Here is a 7,500-nt window from a genome sequence, read left to right on the forward strand (position 1 = left end):
TTCCAGGACTGGCAGTGAAGCCTTAGCCCACCCCACCACCGCAAGAGGATATAAGTTTATGCCGCCTCCCATCTCAAAATACCTGCCGCACTCGGGCATTTTTAGTTTTGGAGACTGCATCAAACCCACCTCGTCCTCGGTAGCGTTGTAGTGCTTTTGCCCGCAGATAGTCATTATATAACTCATATCACATTACCATGCGGGCAAAAGCACTACAACGCTACCAAGGACAAGGTGGGTTTGATGCAGTCTCCAAAACTAAAAATACCTGAGCGCGGCAGGTATTTGAGATGGGAGGCGGCATAAACTTATATCCTCTTGCGGTGGCGGGGCGGCTAAGGCTTCACTGCCAGTCCTGGAATTGAAGATGTTGATGGTTCGTGCCTGTCGGCCGGCAATTCTATTATCGCTGAATAAATCCCCCTTGGGTTAAACATACATGAAAATATATTAATTCCGAGGTAGAGCAAATTAGATATTAAAGGACATTTGTAGCTCGATATATGTATATGAATCATGGTAATGTGATATGACATATATATATATATATATATCATACACACACATACATTATATATATATATATATATATATATATATATATATATATATATATATATATATATATATATATATATAATATATATATATATATATATATATATAGATATATATATATATATATATATATGTATATATAGATATATATATATATATATATATATATGTGTATATATATTATATATATGTATATATATATATATATATATATATATATATATATATATATACAATGTACACCCATATTTACTTTTCTTCAGTTAATAACTAACCATCCCCACCATCATTAACAAACCCAAATGGTACCTATCGACAATCATACTGACTCTTATATTACAGAGGATTTTACGTTTTTATGTAAGTGCACTAGAATACTCTATACAATATAAGTATATTACCCTTGCAAACACTCGGACATCACAACAAAATAAATGAAAATTACTCATATTACCCTTGCAAACACTCGGACATCACAACAAAATAAATGAAAATTACTCAATGTGAATTGCATTAAAAAAAATCAATCAATCAAGCAAGAAATATTCATAATATGTTCAAACCAAGAACAATCTTGTTCCAAACACCCACAAAATGAGGCCCTCAAATATCTGAAACAGATAATAAACTCTCATCAAGCAAAGCCTAAATCCGCCTTCTTGAAAAGGAAGCGTACCTGAGGACCTATTTCTACATCCTTATATAAAGAAATTTATATTCGAATTCCTTTATATAAGGAAACAATTTCTTAATTAGAATTCCAAATTCCTAAGTAGAAAAACAAGATGACATACTATGACAAAAAGAAAAAGAAAGAAAGTTTCTTTTGACAGAATCATCATTATGCAGTAGACGAACCTTATTAATATGGAAAGTGGTCGAAGGGGCCACTACTTGAAATTTCAAGCTACCCCCATAAAAGCGGCAAATCCTAATAAGTAACCGCAATACTATAGGAAACTGCAATTTCCAAAGAAATACCCAACACTGAGTTATTACTTAGATCTACCCAATCTTTTAATTCTGCAAGTAACAAACATTCTTTAAATAAAGCCAAAATGGACAGAGTGCAATGCCCAGATCAAGCACCAGTTCTTCAAGATACAGATGAACTAAACGGTCAACTAAAACCTTAAAAACGAAGGCATATAATCTGTGTAGGCCAGCACCCATAACCTAATGTACATAGCTAGAGCGTTCAAGAACCACTAACTTCCCAGCGAAGTGTCTGAAAGAAGGTGCACGATAAACCACCTTGTGAAAACAAACAAGGTCGGAATCCTTCTACACGGGGCAAATCCAAACCAGCAGCCTCCCAAGCACAGACATTTACACTCACAACTACAAAGAAGAGAAGAAAACTTCCACATACCACAGAGGATGGCGAATTTACACAAGTTGTTAATGAAAACACCTTCACGTTCATAATTCAACAGATAAGGACGAATATGCTACTAAACCAATGAAATAACGACGATACCGGACAAGGACAAATCCAAGAGAGGGGAAACACCCAAATTAAAATAAAACAATCAAAATTGATCCCCAAAATCGTCAAGAGAAACCTGCACGGCAACAAACAAGAGCCCCACAACCTCTACATAAAACTAAGCACACTTGAGAAGCCCTCGAATTGAATTCAGGCAACTCCGACCAATTCCTACCAATGAAAAACCAGCAAAAAACATTCCTCAACAAATATTCACAAACGAGAATATCCAAAGAGAAAGTGACGCAGGAACTGTCTTCTCGTATGAGACGCGAACTCAACAAGAATTCCAAGCTGGTTACTTCACACATTTTTATTCCTTTATTCACCCTTTTTTTTTCCTTCGAGATTCGAACTTTATCCGCAATTTGCTTCCATTCATTTTAACTTTCGCCTGTCCAGCAACAATGCATTATGCATTCCGAGTTTCATCCCTCCAAATCATTTCATTAAGTTTTCCTCGTTTTTTTCCATGTAAGACTTCATTAAAGTAGCCCGGTGTCTGAAGAGCAAAATGAATGAAGGCACATTTGCAAATAAAACGATTTAAGAAGCTGATAAAAAAAAATCTCAATCACAGACAGACGAGACATAAAATCATATGCCTGCATTAGTTTGGCACGGCGAGTCAGTTGCTGACACGAGAGTCAACCCCCCCCCCCCCCCCCCCACCTCTAATCAGGCCTTTATACCGTTTCGTAGATCTGAATAATTCTCTCGTTCCTCCATGTTTCCAGAATCATAATACCATCCTATTTTAGTACGGATGCAGGTTTATCATGAACTACGTTTCATTCAGAACAAGATTCTGGGGGAGAGATTCAGAGCCTTTGAAAAATCAGCACCTAAACGTTTCCAGAGTTATTAAAACCCTTCATATTAAGTGCCTGCTACACCAGCGAAAACTGGATCAGTGATGTTACCAGAATGAACTGTGAAGTGTCTCTTTGACGAAGTGCAGCAGAGAAATCAAAACAACCAGTAACCAGATAACCAATGTGAAAAGATGTCTAAGGTACAGATTGCCGTGGCCTTCTTTATCTGTTTTCTCAATACAGTGCAAGTCTGGTAACAGTGGACACGAAGCAAAGGCATTAGACACGTAGAAGTTCAACACAATTACCGTGAAAACGAGATAAAACCACTCACACACTGTAAAAATAGCTCTGAAAATGCGAATATTTCGGAGGAACCACAAATATACAGGTTATATATATACTCGTACATTGCAGTTCCGTCCTTCCATCTCTTAAGAGATGCAACAAACGGACTCCACGGTCGTAAAAAAACCCATCCCCGGGAGATATGACCCACGAAACATTACTGGAGATCAAGTGCAGTCTCTAAAACTACGTGGTGGAAGGCAGGACTCTCAAAGGAATACAGACGTTAAAAATGCATGGACGTCCGGGGGAAAAACATACATCGCCAACCATGGGGAGCACGCACGCACACTATCTGTAAGGATTAGCTGACACCGAGAGAAAGAGAGAGAGAGAGAGAGAGAGAGAGAGAGGTTGGAGGAGTGTGAAACAATAGAGGAAACACTGATAGGTCACAAGATAACACATTTACACACCCTTCACACGTACACCAACTTGTCCACTACTGATACTCGTTTATGATAACACATACACTTACACTCATACATAAATACATACATACACACACACACAAATATATATATATATATATATATATATATATATATATATATATATATATATATATATATATATAATGTACGTATATGCGTGAATTTTGCCTTTTCGCCACTGATCCACGAGTGACTTCTCCATATTTACACGAATATTAGGCCACAAATATCGTCTAATACCGAATCCACCAAACTTTAGGAATAACATGATACTGAAATGAAATTACAATTAAGTGCCACCACCAAAGCCTGGCCAAAGGCACTCGTCAATTATCGTTCCCTTGGTGTGTAAGTTATTCCTAAGGTAAAGTGGCTGCGATATTAATCGATATTTGTGAATTAATAATCGCGACTATATATATATATATATATATATATATATATATATATATATATATATATATATATATATATAAATTCTTCTGTTAATGAAGGATATGTCAAGTATAAAAGGCCCATTAAAAATCTCTGGTTTAAAGCTAAGGAGTATATTTCGGTAGACTCACTTCCATCCTTTCAAGCAAGTGAGTCCACCGAAATATAGTCTTCCTTAGCTTTAAACCACAGTTTTAATGGGCCTCTTATACTTAATACACACACACACCACACACACACATATATATTATATATATATATATATATATATATAATATATATATATATATATATATATATATATAAATGTTGCATGCATGTCTGTGTATGAATCCAACATACAGAAATACTAAGCCTCACTGTGAACCCCGCATCTCCGAAACGAATTCATAAGTTCTTTTACATCGAACCTTTTACCGCGATTACTTTCAAAATGTCCCTTATTATCGTGCGCAAATTCCATATTCTGAGTTGACTCCTAACGTGACAAAGACCACCTATAGAGATGAGCGCGATAAGAGCATAATTTCATTAACCATTTCTCGTCTCCAGAGCCAATTTCCTTTCACGACGCAATTACCGGATATTGCAAGGTCTTCTTCTTCCTAGGCGAAGAGGGACATCAATTTTTAAAGACCCTAAAACGTGACTTGCCCCACGACGAGAAAGAGAGAAGGAGGGAGGCGCCTACAACTGACAGAAAACCGCGCACATGCCAGAATTAGCCTCAACGACGGGTCCTATGCATTTATGGTTAAATGATCCAAATATAACAAATACTATTAGCCGTCGAAGAGCAGAGATGATAAAATACTGACAGACAAAGAAGCCATAGTTGCAGCCAAGCTTATAAGAAAAAAAAAAAAAAAAAAAACCTAAGTGGAGAAAAATGCTAGTCGGTGTTAAGAAGATTATCGGGCTATATGTCGACTGACTGGCTGGTTGAGAGAGAGAGAGAGAGAGAGAGAGAGAGAGAGAGAGAGAGAGAGAGAGAGAGCAAATTTAAGTTACAATGAGGGGTCATTCTGAACGACAGGTATTTTATCAATATGTCCCATTTTGCTTGACACAGAACCATGCACAACAGCACCACTAAAAAGATTTCTTATGTCTGTATGAACAAAGCAGCTTATGCTTATTTCACATGAGAACGTGGAGCATGTATTATGCATTGCACAGACCAAAAGGAATTTACATATGACGGGGATGGAACACAATGCTGCAGTTATTGCAGTTCTGCCTCACGTTTTGTACACAATTATAGTCCATTAAGAAATGTGTATTTCACAAAAAAAAAAAAAAAAAAAAAAAAAAAAAAAAAAAAAAAAAACATGAAAATCAAAACGATACACATACAATAACCAAGAGTCTCACATTAACCGCTCGTGGTCTGATGAGATCATACGGACATTTTCTACCAAAATAAATTTCTATCAAAGATACACAATGCGTTCTCCATATGAAAAACATTTCTGGTAATGTTAGTCAACAGAATCCGATGTCCCCTCGAGGCCTAAAAACTTGAAATTCTTAGGCCCGATTAGTTCTTCACGCCGTTACTCTTTGTGCATGAGAGTACGGAGTTTCTTCACAGCCTTCGTCATTGGAATTAGGTATATTGATTTCAATGCCACGCCTTGCAGAGGTCCTAAGCCAACGAAAATATTCGAAAGCCAAGAAGAAACCCTGAAAGCAACACATTTTCTTCTTCTTCCGAATTGTCTTCGGAAGCAATTCCAATGGCAGACTTTGTTCGTCACAGCTGTGAAACAGCCCCTTTCATGCTGCTCTCCGTTTGCGTAACTGATTACATTGCTGATACGAAACACATTATCAATGCAAACGCCCCTCCAAGACTCATTCACAGGTCATTAGGGCTGATTTCCATAACAGTCGGTGCAGTCTTCGAGAAGACTCATTAACGGAAAAGGGGATCTATGCAAATACGTAATCATCATCGTCGCAAACATCGGGGACCATCTGTCACGTCGGGAGGACGATACTTCCGAGGTGGATGATTGATTATTGTCAGCTGTTTCCTACTGGCGAGAGTTAGCCATTTCGTCACTCGCATACAACTGCGTATTGTAGTCCAAGCAATCTGACCACGAACCTGCAAATGCGGGCGACACAGATACAGTCTGTTTACACGCCCACGCGAACACTGGCAAGACAATAACACGCAGAGTATTGGGCGTCCGAGGTCAGCATTTAACTCCTCGAGCTTCCAGTTCTATAGATTCCCTACTCTTATGCACTCCACGTATCACGAAAATCGACAATTTTTTTTTCCAAATAAATAATCTCATCTTTCCCCCTTGCTCATAGTACCGCTGTGTCAGGGTGCAGTCGCGATACTGTCTCTGTGGCTGGCAGGCTGTCGTCGTCAGCGCCAGGCACCGAAATTCACGCAAGCGTACCCGCCTTGCCCTCCTCGTCCATAGGCTGCAACCAATCACCAACCTTATCTCGATAGGGAATCCCCATTAATAAAACGACACTGCCATATGGAAGCCAAGAGGCTCTCTCTCTCTCTCTCAGTCGTCAGGGTACGAAGGGCCTGAGCAAGAGTGTAAGCCTACTAGGAACACGATGACTCCCATCATCACATTGAAGGCCTTTATTGATTTCCGTCCATGGCGAAGGAAGCTCCTCGTCCGGCGGAGTCAGCAACGGCCGCGGCGACGGCGGTGCGGAAGAAGCGCAATTTCAAGCGGAGTCTGATTCACCACAGTTAATGGCTGTTAAAAATGTCGGACATCAGCGCAACTTTACGTGGATTTCGCGAATGAGAACAAATCGCTGACTGCGCATCTCCTGCAAAAGAAAGGAAGGATGGAAGGAGAAAACGAAATCCCAGAGCGAGAGAGAAAGAGGGTGGGTGGGGTCCAGGCAATCAATAGTCTTCCTTACCACACGTACATACGCACAAACACACACGCATACTTACACACAACCATACAGCTTTCCCCCCCCCCTCCTGATCCCCCCCCCACAAAGATCTATGGAGTGATAAAATAATCAACGAACATTTAGAAATACTTTTAAAGGTGGTTCACAAAATGATTAAGTTGCGAAAACGAACACAAACATTTATTCGAAGTCTAAAAATACATTGTATAAATACAATGAGAAAACAGCTGTTTCCAGTCTGACGTCATGACGATGATTAATTACACTGTTTTGTTGACATTGTACTACGACGTACATACATAGTTCATAGTTATCACTGGTCTGTAATAATCCACTATGGAAGAAACACGTACGCGCGAACAAGTACGTCTTTTAATACATAGTATTCCGAATCACAAACCTACCTACAGCTGGATAAAAGAAAATATTTTCCATTGACAGTTTTCGACAGTATCCATTTTCTATACTCATACAAACGTAGTAAGCTAAAGAAAACGGATTTTTGATC

The 7,500-nt window shown here is 38.7% G+C and overlaps 2 protein-coding genes across 7 annotated transcripts in view; one reads left to right on the forward strand and one right to left on the reverse strand.

Moving 5' to 3' along the window:
- The window catches only part of LOC135221000 (RUN and FYVE domain-containing protein 2-like), a 115,362-nt gene extending 108,490 nt beyond the window's left edge, over positions 1–6,872 (reverse strand). The window contains exon 1 of one of the 6 annotated variants that reach the window (XM_064258708.1): positions 6,855–6,872. The gene's annotated coding sequence lies outside the window, so the exon portion shown is untranslated. Of the gene's footprint in view, positions 1–6,192; positions 6,334–6,410; positions 6,562–6,661; positions 6,681–6,854 lie in introns of those variants that run through there. The other 5 variants (XM_064258709.1, XM_064258707.1, XM_064258705.1 and 2 more) reach the window with 5 other exon arrangements.
- LOC135221001 (glutamate dehydrogenase, mitochondrial-like) overlaps positions 1–7,500 on the forward strand; it is a 452,434-nt gene that overhangs the window by 334,075 nt on the left and 110,859 nt on the right. The window lies entirely within an intron of this gene.

This window comes from Macrobrachium nipponense, chromosome 2 (genome assembly GCF_015104395.2).
Source record: "Macrobrachium nipponense isolate FS-2020 chromosome 2, ASM1510439v2, whole genome shotgun sequence".
In the NCBI taxonomy this organism is placed as follows: Eukaryota; Metazoa; Arthropoda; class Malacostraca; order Decapoda; family Palaemonidae; genus Macrobrachium; species Macrobrachium nipponense.